Source organism: Panthera onca, chromosome A1 (genome assembly GCF_046562875.1).
Source record: "Panthera onca isolate mPanOnc1 chromosome A1, mPanOnc1 haplotype 2, whole genome shotgun sequence".
In the NCBI taxonomy this organism is placed as follows: domain Eukaryota; kingdom Metazoa; phylum Chordata; class Mammalia; order Carnivora; family Felidae; genus Panthera; species Panthera onca.
The window spans coordinates 57,368,436-57,392,093 of NC_138339.1; the positions used below are offsets into that span (position 1 = coordinate 57,368,436).

Consider the following 23,658-nt stretch of genomic DNA (forward strand, 5'->3'; position numbering starts at 1 on the left):
AGCACATAGTAGGTTCTTTTTTGGATAGCCTGTGAGCTTAATAATTATCACATAGTGAGAAGTAGAAGCATTTGAGGGTGGAAAGATATATGTATGTGTATGCATGTATATGTATGTTTCACAAATAATTTGGTCTTTGGTTTGCTTTAAAAGACATAAAATCAGATTTGAGTTTTACATACAGTAATTATGGAATCATAATGGTAGGCGATTTGAGAAAGCAAGACTATAATTGTAGGGCGTTGTGCTAGTCAAGGGTGAAGATAATGAGGGTCTAGGCAAGCTTGGAGTGGTAGATGTGAGGGAATTCTTCAAAACTTCAAGTTTCCACAGGGCTTGTTAAAGGTATGTGATGAAAGGGAGACATCATGTAGAGCTCTAAAACCTCCAACGAGGTGAATTCTGCTATTATTAAATATTAAAACCACCCTTAATTTAATCACTTTGCTAGTTTCAAAAGCATTTTCAGTATTAAGTAATATTCCCTGTCAATTATTTGAGCAGCAGTTGATTCTAATGTGGAAAATACACTAACAGAATAAGAAAAATTATTTAATGTACCATCTCTGCAAATAACACACAAAATTCTTTACTCTGAAGAGATCAAGTATAAACATCACATCTGTAAGCAGTTTTTGGCTATGGAGAAGTCACTTAACTTCCCTCAGTCTGATTCTTCTTTATAGTCCAGTATTTTCCAACTAGGAAAATTAGTAATTAAGCACTAATGTGCTTTAAAAATCAGGCACAGTGAATATTCTGGAGAGAAGACCTTCAAATAATCTCAAATGTTCCAGAAAAATCTAAAAGTTATTGAGGCTTTTAGTGAGTTAGGGAACATGGGACAAAGCTATCTGTGCTTTTTGTCAGCCCCTTAAAAAGTTTGGAGAAAACAAATGACTATCTAAAACTGTCCTTTTTCAAATGTTCCCAAAAGAAAAGGCAATTAAAAGATCATGTTAAAGCAACATCACAAATATTCAAATCTTTATTTGTAGTAATATAGAAATAAGTTGTTGTTATATTCCTAACAATATATTCTGATCTTTCACTTGGGGTTGTAAGCAGTTATCGGAAACATGACCCTTTTGGGTTGTAGGAATATAGACCAGTGACTCTAGACCAAGAATCATTTGCCCTAGAGGAAACATTTGGCAGTGTTTGGTTGTCATGACTAGGGATTGTTGCTGGCATCTAGGTGGTAGAGACCAAGGATGTTGCCAAAATGTACAATGCACAGGACAGTCCCTTCCCACAATCACCAAAAAATGATCTAGTCCCAAATGTCATCAGTGCTGAGGTTGAGAAATTCTGATGTATAGCATGTCTGAAGCTTCTTAGGCTCTGAGAAAGTGCTGTCATAACTTAAAGAAAATTGTTTAATATTTTAACTTAAAACATAACCAAATGGGGCAGATCATGAATGAAGCACTCTGTGGCACTCAAATGGAAGGTAGGAATATAATGTTTCTGTTACCCCATATTCTCTACCAATGAGCATGTTTTTCACTGTCTGTAAGACCAATTCTATTTGAAGTCATTAATGTGGCATTTAGCATTTTTCCTGGGAAACTGCTTTACAAAAACCCAAGTTGAAGTTGTAATACTAGGGAAAATGGAATACATACATTGGCATACTCTTCTATTTGGGAGTGACAGCTTGTGTGGTCCATTTCTATCTGTCTGCTCTGAAAAGTGAATTTAACTTAAAGCCAGGGTCACAAGCTTAACTTCCTAAAGCAAGGCTGATACAGGTACCACTGTTTTTGCAATAGTTCAAGAACAGCCTCTGCTGCAAGCTCCACCCGGAAGTGCAAGCTGCCCCAGGGGTCCTGACCTGTTTCCTAGGCCACCTCACACCTCTATGCATGTGGTCCACAACAAAAGGGTTAACTCACAGCCTTGCAGGGAGCCCCAGACACTGCTTCCAGGGCCTGCAAGAATTCTAATTGGTTGGGGCCCAAGCTATACCTGCTGTTAAATATTTATCTGTCTAGATAAAGTAAATGGTGAAATGGCCCAGGTGGAAGATGTTATACGGATGATGACATTGAGCCTCACCGAAGAGTAAACACTCAGGAGTGGTGGGGACAGTGGGGCACTGGATAGCACATGCCACTGTAAATATGAGCAGCCCCTACCCAGATTCAGCAGATGGTCGCCATGTGGGAATGCAGGTCCAGCGTTGCCAGCTTTTTCAAGAGAAGCAGTGAAATCTAATGATTTTTAAACATTGACAATTAATTCAAATGTAAAACACTATTCAGCCCCCACTGCAGCCTATATAATCCCTTCTGGGGATAACCCATGGGCCAGCAGTTTGCAAATTCTGCTTTAGAAGGATTTCTCTGAAACACCATTCCAGGTGAATTCAGACTGCAGCTGGTATTTGAGACAACAATGGGCCTGCCTCTTAAGGAGCCAGACAATTGACAACTTTTGGTTGTGCCTTTTAAGGCATAAAACTCCCATCTTCACGTGACCAAAGAGAGGCTCCGTGTACTTACATGTCGAGTTTGCAAGAAAACATTTCCTATAGATGGCTTAAATATGAGCTTGATGTTATGCTCAGGTAGGTATGAAATTCAGGGACTATATTTATGATTTTACCTAAGGAAATATATTGCATAAAAAACAGATGCTAAGTACTCTTCCCTGTGTAAATGGTACTAATGAAAAATGCCTCATGAAACTACTTGAAATGAACACGGCTAAAGGTGACAGAAACATTTCACTTAATATTAAAGTCTGGAAGAGAAATGATTCCATAATTCGGTTCCAAACAATTGATCCTCTAAAGTGCCTCCCTCTTTTACTCTGTTGCCATATTTGTTGGGGTCATATCATATGATAGGGGTAAGAAAATATGAGATGAAACCCATGGTGTGTGTGTGTGTGTGTGTGTGTGTGTGAGAGAGAGAGAGAGAGAGAGAGAGAGAGAGAGATATTTGTTGGAAATTCTGTTCATGTGTTCAAGGAGGAGGAAGTTATACCCAGAAAGTAAAATGAGAAGTTACTATTCCAATAATTCTCAACTCTCTTTTATGCTGCTTAAGTCAAGACCTGTTAACATTCACAATAACCTATATTGATTCTGAGGAACTGAAGGGTTTCAAGAGGAAGGAAGGAATATGTACCAAGGGCCTATTATGTGCTTTCTCTTAAAATACATTATGTAATTATAACCTCACAAAAGCCTGAGTCTGAGACTCAGAAAGTCAAATTGCTTTCGTAAAGCCATGCTGTTGATCACTGGCAAAGCTGGAAGTTCAGTGGGTGTAGTGGATAGAGGACATCACGATAGTTTACTGCTCTGGTTTAAACCCTAGGCTCCAACACTCCCAAGATGGAACCTTGGGCTCCTAACTTGAATCTTGGAGTGTGAGTTCCCTCATCAGTAAAACAAGATTAAAAATAGTTCTCACATCGGGGTGCCTGGGTGGCTCAGTTGGTTGGGCGTCCGACTTCAGCTCAGGTCATGATTTCATAGTTGGTGAGTTCGAGCCTCTCATCGGGCTTTGTGCTGACAGCTCAGAGCCTGGAGCCTGCTTCGGATTCTGTGTCTCCCCCTCTCTCTCTGACCCTCCCTGGATCACACTCTGTCTCTGCCTCTCTCTCAAAAATAAATAAAGACTTAAAAAAAGTAGTTCTCACATCATTTGAAAAATGGTAATGAGAACTCATAGTAGTAACTGTTAAGGTTGTTTAAAAGAGTCAGAGGAAAAATCATGGAAAACATTTTGCTCATGCTTGGCCCGTAGTAAATGTTCAGGAAATATTAGTTGTTATTAGTGTTATCATTACTCCTGGGTTCCTGGGTGTGTGTGTGTTTCTCACTATAGTACACATTTTTTCTATACTCCTAATCATAGTTTACCACCTTGCATGTTATACTGTTATGTTAAAATTCTGTGATGAAGATTTCCATTTTTCAAGTATCTACAGGCATTTTAGCAATAATTTATCTTCATAATGGGTTTCTAAATGAAGAAAGTGTTAACAAAGCTCAGCTGAAAATTAGGCTGGCTGATTGAACCCAGAATACCTGAATACCCCCTACCCTTTTACTAATCATGTACACCTTGACCACTTTCCTAATGTGATGCATGCAGATTAAGTCTTTTGTTTATTGATTGGCCAAATATATGCAGGGCGGATGTATGCTACTTCATCCTTGGCTCTTCCCGGGGAGACTGTTACCATAGTAACAAAGGCATCCTTTGACTCCTATTTCTACACAGAGTTATAGAAATGCTTCTTAAAAAATACTTACGACAATGTTTAATGTCGAATCTAAAGTAATTTTTCTCATTGTTTGGGGAGCAAAATTGATTTTCTCTAGGCAAAGTTTGTTTGGCTGCCCAAATGTACTGTTTATAGTAATGTGTTCCACCAAATTTCTTTAAAAGCCAGTTAAACATATTTTGTCTTAACTTCTAATCTAATTCCATCATTTGGAAGTGCCTCTTGCTGCAGTGTGCCTATTTTGATTTGGAAATAGTGCACATTCCGTCTTTGCTATGTCAGGGTAAGGTGGAAGGGAACAGAATGAATCATTTGATTTCTTATATCAGAGAACAGTATGTGTGGCATGGGAGGGGGATCACATGCTTGGGTATGTTCAGGAGGCTGTGGCTTATTTTAAAGCCTAGATTTTCAGGTGGCAGCTGGAGCCTGGTTTAGGATTCCAGTGGTTCAAAACCCATTCTTCCCTAAGGCATCTGTTTTATTTTATTTTTTCAAAATTAAAAATAACTTCTGTTGTTCTCATTACAAGAGCAATACATAATCATTTCAGAAGATTGAAAAAATATAGATAAACCAAAGAAAGATGCCCACAATCCTGCTTTCTAGAGTTAACAGCTATTAACTCTCTGGGTATATCCTGCCAGAGTTTTATGTGTTTATTTTCTTTCACAAAACAAGACCATACCTATTTATTATTCTGCAACCTGCCCTTTTTTTTTAACCAGGTGCTAGTACTGATGACATATTAAAAATCACTTTTAAGCATTTTAATGGTGCAACCTGTAAGGAGTTGTAAGATATTGGTAAATTGAATTAATACTCACTTGTTGGATATTTTGGTAGTATCTAGATTTTTCCTTAATTTGAGCAGAATTGCAATGACTTTCTTGATATGTTAACCTTTGCCTATACTCTTTATACAGGATTAAATGAGAAAAGATAAAGGTAGATTCTTATGTCTTGCTGGGATGGAGGAGATGTGAAGGTGTAGTTGAGATGGCTCTTGATTATGTCTCAACTTCCCTTTCATGAGAGGACATACAGACACGCCTAGTAGTGTCTGTATCCATGAGTGAAAGCAATGAACTTGGTATCAACCCATCCTCTGTGACTGTGAGCCATTCAAATGTTGGACCCTAGCTCCAGTTTCCTATGATCTTGGGAGGAATTTCAGCTTCTTTCTGTTATTTATTCTACAAACATCTATTGGTAATTAATTATATTCCAGTGCTGTGCTACCCTTTGTGAATTATATCACTTCCTCATACCATATATCTGATCCCAACTTGTACTAACATGTACACAAGCATTTAAGTTGTAGGATGTTGGAATATGGCATAGGCTTTCAATTCTGATAATCAAGGGTCTGGATTCCAAGTCTCCTACTTGGAGTTAATAGTTAATTATATTTCTGAGACCCAATTTTTCTTATCTTTAAAGTGAAAATAAAACTTATTTCATTTTTGTTGTTGTTGTTGTTGTTCCAGGATTCAGTGACTTAATATATAGAAAGTGCTAGGCATAATGCCTGACATACAGTAAGATGTGGCAATGGTGATGCCAATGGCAATGGGAAAGCATGGAAAGAGGAGCTACTCATCCTTCCTAGGGGGTTCAGGAAGGCATCCAGCTTCTAGTTCAGTGCTAAATAGACTAAGCAGAGAACTGCAAGTTTATTTTATTTTCTTAAGTTTATTTATTTTTGAGAGAGAGAGAGAGAGAGAGAGGGACCAAGGGTCAGCAGGGAAGGGGCAGAGAGAGAGGGAGACACAGGATCTGAAGCTGGCTTCAGGTTCGGAGCTGTCACCACAAAGCCTGACACAGGGCTCGAACTCACAAACTGTGAGATCCTGACCTGAGACAGAGTCGGATGCTCAACCAGTTGAGCCACTCAGGCGCCCCCAGAGAGCTGCAAGTTTAAAACTCCATGTCCAAGTGCCAGGTCTCCATGACTCACTGCCTGACCTTGGGTTAACCACTTAATCTCTCTCTGCCTTGGTTTTCCTCTTCATAATATGAGCATAATAACTCTTACCCACCTCATTGGGGCAAGGATGACTGATCAGTGTTTATAAAACTCAATAAATCCTTTGGGTAGAAGTGCAGTGAGATTGGAAAGCATTATTACTTATTAGCTGCTTTCTTAATATCTAAACCAGCATGCCAGGGGCTGCTGAATGGAGTACCACAGAGTAATACCCTCATCCTATATCATTGTCAGGAATCTCAGTTCCTTTAGCCCTGCCCCTGCAGATATCAGTTTTTCTACTGCTACTAATGCTCACTGTTCAACAAGGAACAATCAATTTCTTGTTTATACCCAAGCGTCCACAGCCACCCACACCCATAAGCAAATATTTTATCGAACAGTTGGAAGGTGCTGTGCTGGATCCTAGAGATACAGGGACGCATAAAAATCAATATGGCACTTACCTTCGAGGTATTTAGTACCTGGTAACTGACCCAGACTGGTAACTAGCAGTCCTATTACAGCCCAAGTGTTCTGATGGAAAATATACGGGGCCCTAAGGATACACAATATGCACATGCACAGTCAGTAAAATGTTTCTGCTAGAACTGATATGGAAATGAAAACTGAGAGAGAGACAACTTCAGGGAAAAATGTGGAAAGGGTAGAGAAGAGGGAAGAATGCTCTAGGAAAAAGACAAAATATTATAAATGACCCACAATGAGAGTGAGCAAGATCTATTAAGGAAATTGAAATAATTTTCATATGATTAAAGCTAAAGAAAGGGGAAATGCCGTATAAGAGAGTGCATCCAACAAATGTAATCCTGTATTTTGATCCGGCTAGCTTCTTGACCTGACTGACCATTGGTGCCCTTCATTTAATGCACCTCACAGCCTGGGATCTTGACTCCTCTCCATCCTGAAAATCTGAAGTGATTGCTTCTACAACTCTTGGACTTCAGTCTCCTGGACCTTTAACCTCATGTGAGTTTCTTAGTATCATTACTAATGAACATTATTTATTGATTTTCTTGTCTGACTTCTTGCTGTTGTCCAATCCCTGTCTGACTTTCCTTGTAGCTATCACCTGTTCTTAGGAGAGCTATCAACCTAAGGGATGATATTGTTGCAAATCAAGAGCAGAGTTTTTAAAAAGTGAAACTTTGTACACATCAAATGGAAGGACTACAAAAGAGAGGCATATCTGGGAAGAGTTAAGTTGAACATCACTATGGTCCTCCTATTTATAATTTTTAAAGGAATATGCATGACTTAGATTCCTCCTATGCATTCATATTATACATTAATTTTGCAAGCATACAATAGAAAGTCCTTGAAAGTAGCACCAGTAAGTATATATATCAAAACATAAATGACATAATGAAATCTTAGGAATAAAGTGAGAATTATACTGAAAGAACTAGACCCCCAAAAAAGAGAGAAGAAACTTGTCAGTAATAAAAACATGGTATAAAACTTTAATCAACATCAGAGTTAATCACCTCATTTGGTAACTGACAGTTCAATGAAGTTTCTGTTTTAAAATCATGGGCAAAGCAGACTGCCAGGTTTTATTTGTCATCTGATATAAGTTGAGCTATAGTCCGAGATGGTGGAAAACCTTTTTTGTTGGGTTTTACCTCTTGAATCTTAAATGAAAACTGGCACTCCATCTGGATAATGTCCAATGTGACACATTTTGGGAGCCATCAACTACCTAGCCTTACAAATCAAGAACACTGATTAAATAATCAAGATTTCTGAAAAGCCTTGAGGGAGCTATACGTTTTTTGCATCAGTAATTGCCATTCTGTTTGTAGCACAAGATGTTTTTGAGCTCTGGATAAGAACCTGAGTTTGACATACTGGCATTGAATATCTTATTTGTGGGTTAGCAGAAACTTGACATTCTTAGAAGTATTGTGATAGCAAAGAGGGAAATTGTGGGATTTAAAAAAATGTCTTAAACTGGGCACCTGGGTGGCTCAGTTGGTTAAGGGTCTGACTGCGGCTCAAGCATGATCTCACAGCTTGTGGTTTCAAGCCCTGTGTCGGGCTCTGCGCTGACAGCTCAGAGACTGGAGCTTGTTTCGGATTCTGTGTATCTCTCTCTCTCTGCCCCTCCTTTGCTTGCACTCTGACTCTCTCTCTCTCTCTCTTTCTCTCTCTCTAAAATAAATAAACATTAAAAAATTTTTAAATGTCTTAAACTAATGAAGTTTGTCATTAAGAAAATGAAACAAGGTAAGGAATTGGTTATATGTTTTTGAGGGATACAATAAACGTAATGATATTTTGCCAAACATCCATTTAAATAAATCTGTTGTTCTTCCTGATAGTATGTAATATGCAACAAGTAGCTACATAATTCTAATCCTCCCTATATAAATTAAAAAGTCACCGCTCCTTTATAATAAATAGAAATGTAAAAATTCTGTATGTGACACATGGTCAAAAACACCTTTATGATGATTTAAAATAACCACTGCTCAAATTAGTAAGACATTGATTAGAATAATAACCGATTTCCCAAAATTGCATGCATGAAAGAGCAGTTCTTTCATTAGAGATGTCAAAATTAGTCCAGAAAATATCAATGAACATTATTCATGTTATGTTCAGCTTTGGCCCTAGGCAAAATTGTCAATTTGGTAAAGTTATTCTTTGCCATTTCTCAACATCCCTTTGAAGGATTTTTTCCTTTGCTGGCACTCAATCATTTATTCATTCAATAATTTTTTATTGAGAGCCTACTAGATGGCAGGCACAATCCTCAGTGCTAGAGGTAGAGCAGTGAAAAAGATAGTCAACCACCCTGTGTGTATAGAGATTACATTACAGAAATTAAGATGGACTCAGACAATTAAAAAATAAGTTAACAAAAAAGAAAATTTTGGATTATAGTAAATACAATGGCAATTATATTGTATGTAAATAATAAAATAGCATGGTATGTTAGAGAGTATCTAGGGCTGTCTTAAGTCAAGTGGTAAAGGAAGACCTCTCTAATGAGCCGATGCCTTTGATCCAACCATGGGAAAATGTTGGGGTACACCATTATAAACAGAAGAATTCTGGCAAATGCAAAAACCTCAAGGCCATGTAAGTGAGACAGGGGGCTTGCTTGGACTTTGATAGATAAGAAGAAGATCTGTATGACTGAGTATAATGAACAAAGAGAGAACAATATAAGGCAAGAGAGTGAGACGGGTTTCCTGCTTATGCAGATTCTAGAAACTTAATAGGAACTCTTTTCAATCTGATAGGAACCCACTGCATAGTTTTAGTAGCTATCTGTCCTCTTTCTTCTCTCTTTGATTCTTTTCCCTTGTTTTTGTTTTTGTTTTTGTTTTTAGAATCTTTTACAATTATAACTCTCATGATAGCTCCCTTGCCTAGGATCTTTTATATTTCTTTTAATAAAATGTACCTTTCAGCTTCCTTCTCTTTCAGGTCATGCCAGGTAATTTGTAAACTAATCTGATAAATCAGTATGAATTAGAGCATTCGTAGTAACTTCAGCTTAAAATGATGCTCCTCTAAGATAGAAATTTTTTTTCTTTAAAACATCTTGTATTATCTAGACTTCAAGGAGTAAAGACTGGAAATGATAGCTATTTACTAGAAAAAAAAAAAAAAACACATTTAAGCAGCTGCTTTTTCCCCCCATGCAAAGAAATATCCTTGATTATATGAAATCTTCAGACCATTAACTATTATTGTCATACTTGGTTTTATGATCATTATGATTTATTAATCCCCTTTTGAGTGCCAGACACTATATTAGCTACTTTATATACATATTTGCATTTAATTCTCACTAATGATCCTATACATTCCTAATTTATATATGAAGAAAGTAAAGCTCAGACTTACCTGCCTTGTTCCATTTTGTAGACCAGAAATGAGAACAGGTCTAAAAACATAAAAGACAATCAATAACTACTTTCTGGATAAATGCATGATTGATTCAAAAAATAAAATAAAATAAAATAAAATAAAATAAAATAATAAAATAAAATAATAATGGTCACGTGGCTTGGAAGATAGTGGGTCAAACTGAATTCAGCCTTTAAGACTTCAAAACCCACTCTCTATATAACAATGCCTTCCTCATGTAGTATGTAATTGGTTTGATTTTCTGAGCTAGGCTCAGAGAAAAGTTTATTCAAAGGCAAAAAAGAAACACACCCAGTGAAGCAAAGTTTTCAGTTAGTTAGAAGATTCCCTCCCCTTCTGTTTTCTGGTTCTGGGGAACAATTTGCTTTATCTCCTGGCAAAATCAGGCTGATTAGATGACTAAAGTCTGATAATTATGTTATTTTGATAAAAGGAAAACCTGCCCAAAGGTGTTTCCCAGAAACAGACACTCACACACATGTGTGCATGCATGCACGTATGTGCACACACACACACACACACACATGCACACACACACTGTAAATGGGAAATAGCCATATGAAACACAAAAGCATCTAGGCTTCGCCTCCAGTCAGTGTCTATAACCAAGCAAGCTTGTTTTTGGGTGATGTTCAATATCTTACCAGTTACAAAGAAAATACCCCTGTGGTGTCTAAGAATGTGATAAGAGTTATCTTCAAGGAATACAATTTTGTTCTTTGATTTTAGCGAGATCTACACATCTCTGTCAGAAGCTGAACAAGTGCCAGAGTCTTTAAAACAGAAACAAACAGTGTGTGGCTCTGATTCTTTTCAGACATAATACTGAAATACTCTTGGATAGACGCTCTTCTAAGATATGATGCTTCAATTTGTATTATAAACTTGAACATAAGGATAAGTTAGAGACTGCCCAAAATAATGCTCTTGCAAAGCACTTAATCCATGGATTACCATGTGAGAAGAAAATATTCCTTAATCAAATATATTTAGGAAATAAAGTGAATTTTCTGATCTCTTAGAAATTCACAAAGACCATTATTAAAGAATCAAAGAAGTCCTAAAAAACAAACAATAGCAACAACAATAACCTCTATAGCTTTGTTCACCCAGTATATCTCAAACTAATTTGGCCACTATAATTTAATAATTTAACTTATGACACCATAAAAAGCCCATGGAATTAGTTGTCTATGGAATATATTTTGGGAATGTCAACTAAAGAAATTTAAGTGGTTCATGATAGGTAGAAAAGTAAAGTTCCTATGTGTAGATAAAGCTTTCATAACCTCTAAGGACTTAATTTATAATATTTTTTAAAGGAGAAACATTTTTGGCATAATATAGTCTTTTTATATGTGGTGGTGTTACTTCTGACCCTTTAACTGTACATGAAAAATCCTGGCAGGTGGGAACACAAGCTGTTGGGTCAAGTCCTAACCCTGACACTTAGCAACTTACATGACTTTATATGACTCACTTAAATTCTTTGAACCTGACCTATAAATAGTACTTAGCTCAAAAGAAATTATGAAAATAATATAAGCAAAGAGCTTAGCATTATGCTGGGCAAATAGTAAGTGCTCAATAAGAGGCAACTATTTCATTTTTTCCCCCTGATGCTTCTTATGAGTTTGTGCAGAACCATTCACACTCTCTTACACAGCCCTCTTCTTGTCAGGGTATGCATTTGTAAGAAGGCCGAGTGGGTATTAACTATATAGACCTCATTAGTGCAATTCACAAACCAAGACCAAAGTTTTATGGATACAAAATGAAAAATTATTTCTTGCAGTGTTACTCACATTCTTCTTTAGCTATAATATTCAGTTAAGTGGCACTTTAAAAAGCTATTAGCACAAAAGTCACTCACATCAAAACTAGTCTTAGCATTAAAAATCAGTGTTTTATAAAAATCTGTGAATATCCTTCATGTGTTACTAAGCCAATGCAGGGATGTCCCCTTAAAAACCAAAATGACTATCATAAAATAATCTCCCAAGGAAATTTGTAGTATGACATAATGGAATAATGTTTACCCTAAGTAAGGCCAACAATTGCCAAACATTCATTTGTGTTTGCCAGATTTACATGTTATTGACAGAACTATAAACAAGTGATTCAAGTTATCCACAAGAAATTTGCTGCTCACATATCTGTAACCTACATTTGTAAGGGTAAAATCCCTCTTCAGATTTATGAAAAGATTTTGCTACATACACTCTTGAGTTGATAATGACTTAAGTAGGATGTCTATACTATATTGTTGGGTTTCTTATTTAATTTGGAGGCAGAATATGACAACATTTCTTAATAATTTAAAATGACTATGTATTGTTAATGTTGTTATTCCTCTGCTACAATCCAAAAGTTCTGTCCCATCTCATTCACAATAAAAATGGAAGTCCTTGAAGTGGGCTCTAAGGCCCTCTGATCTCACCCCTCCTCTCCACTTGCTCATTCTGCCACAACCATACCACCCTTCCTGTTGTTCCATGCATGCTCCTGCCCTCAGGCCTTTTTGTATTTTCTGTTTCTTCTGTCTCAAATGCCTTTCCTTCAAATGCTTGCAAGATTGGTCCCCCAGTTCCTTCAGGTCTCAGATCAAATGTCACTTCGCCATTCTCTACAGACTAACATTGCTTTTCTCAAAATTCCCTCATATCCATCCAGGTTTTATATTTCTCCATATCACTTAATGCTGTCTGACATAGTCAACAATACATGTTCATGAGAGCCAATTATTAAATTTTCAAAAGTTTTGTTAGGTCTTGTTAATTTTTGTTAAAATATTGTTAAAACACTGAAAGTATTTTGACAATCATTAAAACATTGAACGCTTGCAACTGACTCTGATGGGAGTATTTACACCATGGAAATTGGCAAAATTCTATGAATCAGAGCTTTTATTTTTTAGAGAGTTGGTTTACCAGAATACCATAAGGTATAATAAATACATTTTACTTGTTTTCATTTTTACTGCTGTCCACTACCAGTGTATAAGTTCAGTGAGAGCAGGGGGCTTGTTTTGTTCACCACTGTCTATCAAGAGTCTCGCAGTATCCAACACAAAGTAGATGATTCATAAATATATGCTGAATGAATGGTTAGTGAGGATTAGGACTTATGGCCTTTAATATTTGTGAAGAATGAGATTGATCCTTTTATTCATTCACTAATTTAGGCATTCAGTACATATTTTTGAGAACCTGTTTGCTAGGTTTTCACACTGTTCTAGGACATGGAGACATTTTAATGGATAATAGAGAAATAATTCCTACATTATGTTGTAGGAGCTTACATTATGTTAGGAGGGATAAAAACAAACAAAAAACAATAAAAACATTAACTTCAGATATTGGTTTGTGTTAGAAAAAGATAAGTTACAGTTATTGGTAACTGTTAGTAAACCAACCAACCAGACAAAAACCGAACAAGGTAATGGGTAGAGAGAGACTGGAGGAGGGATTAATGTCTTAAATAGAGAAACCAGGTGAAGCCTTTGTGAAAGGTACTTTTGAACTGAGATATGAATGATGCAATTAAGCCAGCCAAACTTAGATCTAAGGAAAGAACATTCCAAGCAGAGGCCACAACATAGTGCAAGGTCCCTTGAGTGGGAATGAGCTTGGTGAGTTTGAAGAACAGAACAAGGGCTGCTAATCTTGAAACATATCCGGTTAGGGAGAGAATGGCAGTGGATGAGGTCAGAAAGGCAGTCAAGGCCAGATCACTCAGGGCCTTATGGGCCATAAGAAACCATTAGAAAGTGACTTGATCTGATTTAAAGTTTACAAAGATCATCCTAGCAATGTAGGATGTTAAGAGAGCAATTAGAGGCTCCTATAGGTGTTCAGCACGTATGCAGTAAAAATATAAAATATATGTGAATAGAATGGACCTGATGGGTCCTGATTGTTTTAAAGGTGACTTTAAGCAAATCTTCCACAAGCATGAAATCTTTGGTTTTACATACTGTTCAACAAGAGATAAAACGGGAGAATAGTTTGCAAATTTAATTTAAAGGTAGTATAACCTTGATACTGAAGCAAAACAAGGAAAGTAATATATATATATATATATATATATATATATATATATAGCCTATATCAATTAAAATTCTATATGCAAAAATACTAGGTAGACTATTATTAGCATGCCCAATAAAGAAAAGTATAACAAATACTTCGTGACCAGAAAGGATTTCCTTCCTGAATTCATGGGTGGTTTAGCATTAGAAAAACTACTAATGTAATTAAATATTCCAACAGATTAAAGGAGGAAGGATTACATGGTTACATGGTTATCATAAAGGATACAAAAAAAATAATATGACAAAATTAAACACCCTTTCCTCATTAAAAATGTTAGGTTCAGGAAATCTAAGAAGAAAGACATCCATAATATGATGAGGGTATATACCAAAAATTTAAAGCCATCATCTTAATGTTAAAAGGTAGAAATATTTTTTTACATTAGATTTTCTTAAATTGGCATATAATTGACATACAATATTGTGTAAACTTAAGGTCCCCACTGTGATGATTTACTACACTTATGTACTGCAATATGATTACCACTATAGCATTAGCTGAAACCAAAATATTCATTCCAAAGTCAGGAAAAAGTCAACAATGTCTTTTGTTGTCTTTTCTGTTCTACATTGTATAATGGTCTTAAGTAATGGAAAAAGATTTTTAAAAAATGTGCATAGGGTGATGAGCATTGAGGAGGGTGCTTGCTGGGATGAGCACTGGGTATTGTATGTATGTGATGAATCACAGGAATCTATCCCTGAAGCCAAGAGTGCACTCTATACACTGTATATTAGCTAACGTGACAATATATTTTTAAAAAAAGAAAGAAAAAATTGTGTATAGGGAGCGGAAAAGAAAAAAAGTACATTCATTATTCCTAAAAACATCAAAAGCAAATTATTAGAACTTAAAAGAGCTATGTACAAAATCTAATAATATCCTATGCACCTACAACATAACAATTAGGAACATAACTCTGGAGAAGATACCATTTAAACCAGTGAGATACTTAGGAATAAATATAATAAAAGCTTAAATTTTATGAAAAAAACATAAAGCACTCAAAACTCAGATGATAGTCATAAATTTAATTACATTAAATTTTAAAACTTAAGTATTAAAGTATATGCCATGAACATAAGGGAGAAGTCTCAGACTGAGAGAATTTTGCTGCCCATGTAATTACCTATGTATTATATCAAGAACTCATACAGTACTTTAAAGTTAGACTACCATAGATCCCAATCCTTGGTACTCTTCTCTTTCTAACTTACACCCTTGCTGATTTTACCCATCCAGACTCAGTTCTGCTTTTGATGACTAATAGGCATCTCAAACTGTGATCCACCCCCAGCCTTCCCACCTCAATTGATGCACCACCCTCCTTCCAGTGTTGCAAGACAAACTCTAGCCTGGAGCAGTTGTTTATTTTTTTTTCTTCAGTTTTTTAACATGTATTCATTTTCGAGGGACAGAGAGAGACAGTGAGTGGGGGAGGGACAGAGAAAGAGGAAGACAGAATCTGAAGCAGGCTCCAGCACAGAGCCCAATGGGGGGCTCAAACTCATGAATCAGGAGATCATGACCTGAGCCTAAGTCCAATGCTTAACCTACTGAGCCACCCAGGTGCCGCTCCTGGAGCAGTTCTTGACACCTCTTTTCTCACACACACAATTCACATCCTGTCCCTGTTTATTTTCAAAGTATATCCAGAATCTGTGCACTTTACATCATGTATGTTACTACCATTCTGGTTCAAGCCGTCATCATCTTTTGCCAGTGTTACAATTGCCTCCTCACTGGTCTCTCTGCTGCTATTGTATTCCTACACAGAACCCACATGATCAGTTAAAACCTTAGAGCAGATTTCTGCTCAGAACACTACAGTGGCTTTCTCATCTCCCCTGCAACTTCTTCCTCCCTTAATCACTCTGGTCCAGCCACAGGCTAGTCTCCTTTCTGATCTTAAGACATGACAGGCATGCATCTACCTTACAGACTTTGGCCTAGCTGGTTCCTTTGTCTGAAATGCCTTTTTCTGTGAGAAACTATTTGGCTAACTCCCTTACCAATATCCAGTCTGCTTGAATCTCCCCTCGGTAAGCACTACCCCGATCACAGTACTTCACAATGTAACCTGCACAGTTCCCTTCACTGTGCATCATTTTTATTTTCATTTTGCCTGTCACCTTGCATCAGACTATATATTTTACTAATTTCATTCCATTCTTTATCTACACTCCTTCAGAAATGTCAGCTCCACAAGGGCAGCCATTTTGTTTTGTTCATTGAAGTTTCTCCTGCTCCTAAAAGAGTGCCTATAACAGTGGATGTTTACTAAGTAGTTGTTAAATAAATAAGTGAATGTGAATCAATAATAAAAAATAAAAATAAAAAGTGGGAAAGTCTACTAAATGGCCAATTCATTGAGAAGAACACTCAAATGAACAATACCCATAGGAAAAGCAGCTCTGTGCTGTAATAATCAATAAAATGAAAAACTACACAAAGATAAAATTTTATTTTCATCTCACTGGCAAAACAAAGTAAGTCTTATAATAAAAAGTGTGGGTGAAGGTTTGTGGAAACAAGCAGTAATACAAAGTGTTGTTTGAATGTAAATTTGAACAATCATTTTAAAGTTCAATTTAGATTTTTTTAAATGCTAATTCATCTCTGAAAGACAGAGAGAGATAGAGCACAAGCAGGGATGGGGCAGAGAGGGGCGGGGGGGACAAAGAATCCAAAGCAGGCTCCAGGTTCTGAGCTGTCAGCACAGATCCCCACATGGGGTTCGAACTCACGAGCTATGAAATCATGATCTGAACCAAAGTCTGAGACTTAACTGACTGAGACACCCAGGTGCCCCTTGAAGTTCAGTTTAATAATGCTGAATAAAATTATTCATACTCTTCAACCCAGCATCTCCTCTTCTCACAGCATTCTCCAAATACACTCTGCCACATGGACAAGGAGATATTGGCAATGCTGCTTGTAATAGTAGAGAAAGGAAAATGATATAAATCCTTCAAAAGGAAAAGAGATAAATAAATTGTGGTTTATTCATACAGTGCACATTTATACAATTGTTAAAATTAATAAAACAGAATTATATGTATTGACATTAATTTTTAAAACCTAATGTGGGGTGAGGAGTGCCTAGGCAGCTCAGTCAGTTAAGTGTCCCACTCTTGATTTCCCCTCTAGTCATGATCTCATGGTTCATGAGTTCAAGCCCTGTGTTGGGCTCTGTGCTAACAGTGCAGAGCCTGCTTGGTATTTTCTGTCTCCCTCTGTCTCTGCCCTTCCTTCAATCACATTTGTCCCCTCCCCGCCAAAATATAAACAAACAAACAAACAAACATTAAAAACAAAAAGCCTAAAGTGAGGTGAAAACAAATTGAAGAATGTAACCCTTTGTGAACTTTTTAAAGACAAAAAATAATAGTGCAGGTGTTTTGTATATAGAGAATGTAAAAAATACAAAATACAAACAATGCATGGGAATGGCAATGTCTGCTTCAAGGGAGTGACGGCCTTTGGGGAAGGGCTTAGATAGTAGTGCTTTTAGAGTTATGTTTTATTAGTTTCTGTTAAAAATATTTTTAAGTAAGTATGATAAATATTAATACATACGTAACCTCAATTGTGGTAGACTTTGATATTGTGGTAGTCTTTCATGGAATTGTAAATTTTAAATATGAAAGTAACATTTTGGCAAGTAAGAGTAAAAGAGAGATTAAAAGAGAGATTGGATGATAACCTAAGGTAACAGCAAGAAAAATATAAAATTCTGTTGGGATTCAGGAGGTCTAAGTATATTTGTAAGCAGGAGAGAAGGGGCCCTAAAGAAAGAAGAAATAGACAATACAAGTGGAAAGGTAAAAGAGTAAAATCATCATGACATGTGTAGGATGTCAAAACAAAAGCATACAGGTAGCTCTCAGTTTTGACAGGAAAGAGTCATATCTCTTCTACAAGCAGAAGGAGGCAGGAAATACTGGCTCAACATACACAACAATATTGAGATACGGAAGAGAAAGATAAAGGAACTTAAACAAACTTAACATTGTCAGAAGTGAAGACAATGGGATAGATATCAAGATTATTTCCAGCCAGTAAAATAATCAAAGATTTTGAGGAGACCAGAGAAGATATGAAACCTCCTCATGTACATAATAAAAAAACAGTATGTAGATAGTTGTTACCAAGCAGCTCTATAAATCTAATTGTGTTAGAAATTAGTGAGTTTTATGTGGTATGGATTTTGTAACTTCCCCCAGCAACATTCAGAAGCCAAGGAATAGAGAAAATGGACCTCAAGTTGGAGGAAGGACAGACTCAGTGTTGAAAATTGACAGAATTCTAAAATTAAAAAAAAAAAAAAAAAAGGAAGCCATGAATCTATGGCATTAATGAGAGTGTCAGTGAAATAGCTTAATCTGTTATCAAGGCTGGGAAGAGACAAGGGATACCTACAAAAATCTCATGAAATGAGGAAATAGTGAAAAGCTGAAGATATGAAGATTTTCATGAGGACAAAGGAACATTTTCAGCAAGACTGCATTGACAGGAAAAACGAAAGAAAGAAGGTGATGGTACTCTCGAATTTCGGAGAATGACATCTTAGACACTCCTTCGTTCAGGATAAAATAAAAAAGTGTTTAAAGATGTGCAAAATGAGTGAAAATGATCATTAAAATGTAGAAGAGTCATGTGAAATCCAAGTAGTACTGGATGATATCTTAAGTATAAATGTTGGAATTGGAGCAGCTGAGGAGGATGGAATAGGTGAAATGGAAGATCTCCAGGACAGCTGTTCAACTATTAGCAAGAGAATATTACTATTAATTTAGGAAACAGGGTGAAGAGTGAATGCTATTTTCATTTTAATATTTATAAATTGTTTATTCACTATAATGTTATGGGAGATTTAGTTATGTTGATAACATGTAGATCTAATGCATCTATTTTAATTTTTCTACAGAATTTTTCTACAGAATTTGTATGAATGTGCTAATTTGTTCCCTATTCTCTAATTGGTGGAAATTTAGGCTGTTTTCAATTTTTATTTTTTGCCCTGTTATACTACAAAATAAATTTTATTTTTAAACCTGCTTTATTATCATAGGGGAATAGCTCAAGAATATGTAGAAGAGAAATTCCTGGATCATAGGGATCCAGATCTTAAACTGGAATTTGTGAGTTGTAGAACAATACATATACTAAATACCATATTTGTAAATTTTTAAAACACAAACCAGGACAAACACTTCCTCTAAAGAAGGATAATTAGGGGCACCTGGGTGGCTCAGTTGGTTAAGCATCCGACTTCAGCTCAGGTCATGATCTCACAGTCTGTGAGTTCGAGCCCCGTGTCGAGCTCTGGTGCTGACAGCTCAGAGCCTGGAGCCTCCTTTGGATTCTGTGTCTCCCTCTGTCTCTACCCCTCCCCCGCTCATGCTCTGTCTCTGTCTCAAAAATAAATAAACGTTAAAAAAAAGGATAATTAGCTGTCTATTACTTTCTTTATAATGTTTAAAATATTTCATAATAAAAAGATAAAAATAATATGTTGTCAAAATGATATAATTTGTTGTAGAAACTTGAGATAACTCAGTGAAAGAAGGAGATGAAAATAACATAAAATAACCTTTCTTCCCCAAATTCTGAAATAAGAATTGTTAATATTTTGGTGTTTTTTTTTTCATTATATATGCATGCATGTAAATACTAAAAACTTACACTTTATATCATGTTTCATAACATGCTTCTCTTTCACTTAACAGTATATCATAAAAATATTATTCAAATTCAAGTTCTAGCTGTGACATGTAAAGACCTTGGAAGTTATCACTGCCATTATTAAAACAAACAAAAAAGAAAAGCTGAATAAACTGTAAACCATTGTTTTTTCTTGTATCCATTAGAACTGAGGTTCCAAGGCAAACCCCCATGGCAATATATACAAAGAAAGGAAAATCCCTAAAGTCATAACCAGGATCTATAACTGGAGCAGAAGCTGCTGGATCCATAAACTAGCAAGAATTCTTAAATGGTAATTGTAAGAAACTTTTGGAGGCTAAGCATGGATGCACTTGACAGTGAGAAAATCCTGGAGGCCACATTCAGAGACTCTCCACTCATTCATGGGCTTTATCTCCAGGAACCCCACCAGGTTCTCATGTTGAAGAGCCAAGAAAGATTCCCTCATGAGTCTGGCTGGGAAAGGGAAGAGTATCCATTGGGAAATATACCCAGATCATTCTCCATAATAAAGGTCTACCATCCAGAGAAAATACTTTACTAGAACCTTATCCAAAGTAGGGAATAACACTTCTCCAAATCAAACCCCTGGAGGGGTTGAGTTAGGGATCTAAAAATACTTTGTGAAGGTCACAGCCCAGGGACACATGACCATTAGAAAATTGAGATTCATAAATTATGGAATGCTTCCCTTCTCCTATACCTTATCACCACATGAACAAAGCTCCAGGGTAATAACAGTGAATTAAAGCTGAAAGAGCTGTAGGACACAGACTTTATCCAAGGAAAAGTTCTTAGGGAAATCCAAAGACAACATGGGAGTGAAAGACAAGTCCTCCAGAGAAATTTAAAGCCTCTGGCACCTATAGTTGCAACAAACATAAAGCACAGGCCAACTCCTATTCAGATTAATATAAAACCTAACAGTAAGAATATATTTATCTCAATTCCAATTACTTAAAAGGTATGCTAAAAGGTAAGAAAAAACACAGTCTGAAGAGACAAAACATGAGAACAAAACTCAGATATGATAAAAATTTTGATATTATCAGACAGAGAATTTAAAGTAGCTATGATCAATATATTAATAACTCTAATGGAAAAGTAGACAACATGTAAAAACATGTCTCATCAGTGGACTACACATGATCAGGGAAACAATCCATAAGTTTGAAGATAAATAAGAAAGTTTTCAAATGGAAAGAGAAAAATAATAATAATAAAAAATAAAACAGGAGTCCAAGAACTGTTGGAAAACTTCACAAGATGAGCATACATATAGTTGGAATACCAGGGAGAAGAGAGAACAGAACAGAAGAAGTATTTGAAGAAATTATGGTTAAGAATTTTCCAAAATCAATGCAAGACACCAAAGCACAGATGAAGGAAGCTCACAAATCAAGCAGAATAAATACCCAGACATTTACATTTAGGAATATTATATTCAAATTTCAGAAAACCAAAGACAAAGAGAAAAAGGAGACAATTTTGAAGGATGCCAGGGGAGGCTAAGTATCTTACAGATAATTTACCTACAGAGGATTTAATAGACTTCTCATTAGAAGCATGCAAAGAAAGAGACAATAGAGTGAAATATTTAAAGTATTAAAAGAAAGAAACCACCAATCTGGAATTTTATATCCAACAAAATTGTCCTTCAAAAGTAAAGGGTAAACACTTTCTTGGACAAACAAAAATTGAGAGAATCCATCTCTAACAGACTTGCTCTGTAGGAAATCTTAAAAGAAGTTTTTTTTTTTTTTTTTTTTTTTTTCAGGCAGAAGGAAAATATTAAAGGTAAGAAGCTTGGATCTAATAAAGAAAAGAAGACTGTTATTTTATTTTTATTGGTTATTTTCATTTTTAATGGTTCTAAGTGAAAGAAGACAATCTGAAAATTCTACAAATTACATGGTCCTAACTGTATGACATTCTGAAAAAGATAAAACTAGAGCAATGGTACAAAGGTCTGCGATTGCTAGAGACTCAAGGTGTGGGGGTTTGTTGAATAGGTGAAGCACAAGGGAATTTTTAGGACAGTATGATACTCTAAGTATGGTATCTATAAGATACTCTCTCTATATATATATGACACCGCATCAGTCAAAACTCATAGAACATAATAGCCTGAGGAGTGGCACATTCGCAGTTTTTTAAAAAAATCATTTAGGTGTGCAAGGGATTCCAGGGTGGAAATCAAAATGTGATAAAACAATGTAAGTGTATTTACAAGCCTATAAAATAATCTCACTGAAGACTGTGGGAGAAAAGGTGCTGACCTAAGTAACACTGGGAATGAGTGGAGTCTGTAAGATTAATGTCAAAATGAACTACATAAGCACTGTACTCTAGTTGGTAAGCTTGATTCCCTCAGATTTATGACTCAGTGATTCTGAAGCTATTACCCATGAATCCTGAAATGGAACAATTGAGAAAGTGGATGGCAAATGGTGAGAGTCAGGTTTCTCACTGTTGAAATGGGAAGTTACAGATAAGCAAAGCGAGAAGTCTAAAATGACCTAGATAGTAATGGATTACACTTGGAGATATTAATATGAATTTATGTTTAGGTTAATATAATTACAGATGGTTAAATATGGAAATACTTATAAATATGTCTATATACTCTTGTTAGTATACTCACATATACTTCATTGTTTTGTCAAGCTTAGAAGCAATGACACCTCAGTAGCAATGAACACACTAGTATCAAGGTCTTGATTTCAAATACTATTCTCCAGTAAAAAGAATGAGGCCTCCATGGAGAAAGACTGATTCTAGGACTGGGTCAAAAAATGTACAAGATGAGCTTGGAGCACCCTGTGATGTAAGATGGTAAGATAGTGCTAAAAACCAAACTGAAAATAAAACCAAAACAAAACAGCTCCCACAATGAAGGAGGTACATTAAAGGGACATAGCAGTCAAATGAAATAACATTCAGTGGCCAAAGCTGAAACTATTTGAGTAATAAGATAAGATAAAGCATAAATTAGAATCTGACCTAAAGTATAAAATATCCGTAAATTTACATAAGTTTGTGCTGATATAAGTTATTGAATAAATAAATAAATGGGGAAAAGAGACAAATCTCTCATTCATAATAATTATAAACAATTTATGTCGATATTCCACTCTCAAGGCATTGGACCATAACTCCCTGTTCCTAACGTGTAGACTCTGTATAGTGACTTCTTTCCAAAGAATACAGTCTGGAAAGAAGGAAAATAAGAGCAATTTCACAGTAGAGAAACCTAGCAAATCCTACTTCAGCCAGGTGATCAAATTCAGTATCACCAGTGATAAGCCATCATTGGTATGATCTAATCAAAATGGTGCTTTGCTCGGTGGCTCTTCCCCCAAAACCATTAACAGCAATCTCTAATAATCTACTCAGTCTATTCTATACATAACAGCAGGAGAAGTTGGGGAAGGTCTTTCAGAGAAAATAACAACTAAGATAAGCACTAAAGGCCGAGTCTACCTCCATAAACTGAATTCCTTTTGTAACATTAGCATCTTATCTATTTTCTCATTTTGCATGAATGAGACCCACTTATCACAATGACATAATTACAGTTTGTGTGCTCCATGACAGGAGTGACTGGGAGCCAGGGGCATGGTGGCATGGGAGGCATCAGGAAGCACCTTGAAAACAGAAGGCAGGTCATCAACAACATTCATGAATCTACTTGAGTTGGCTTCAGTGGGCTGGCCAGCCCTTCACTGCCTACTT

General features: G+C 36.1%; 1 protein-coding gene across 1 annotated transcript in view; it reads left to right on the forward strand.

Annotated features, from left to right (window-relative positions):
- The first annotated feature begins 7,064 nt into the window (after positions 1–7,064).
- The window catches only part of TENM2 (teneurin transmembrane protein 2), a 1,291,685-nt gene continuing 1,275,091 nt past the window's right edge, over positions 7,065–23,658 (forward strand). The window contains exon 1 of the mRNA XM_060634955.3: positions 7,065–7,204. The gene's annotated coding sequence lies outside the window, so the exon portion shown is untranslated. The remainder of the gene's footprint in view (positions 7,205–23,658) is intronic.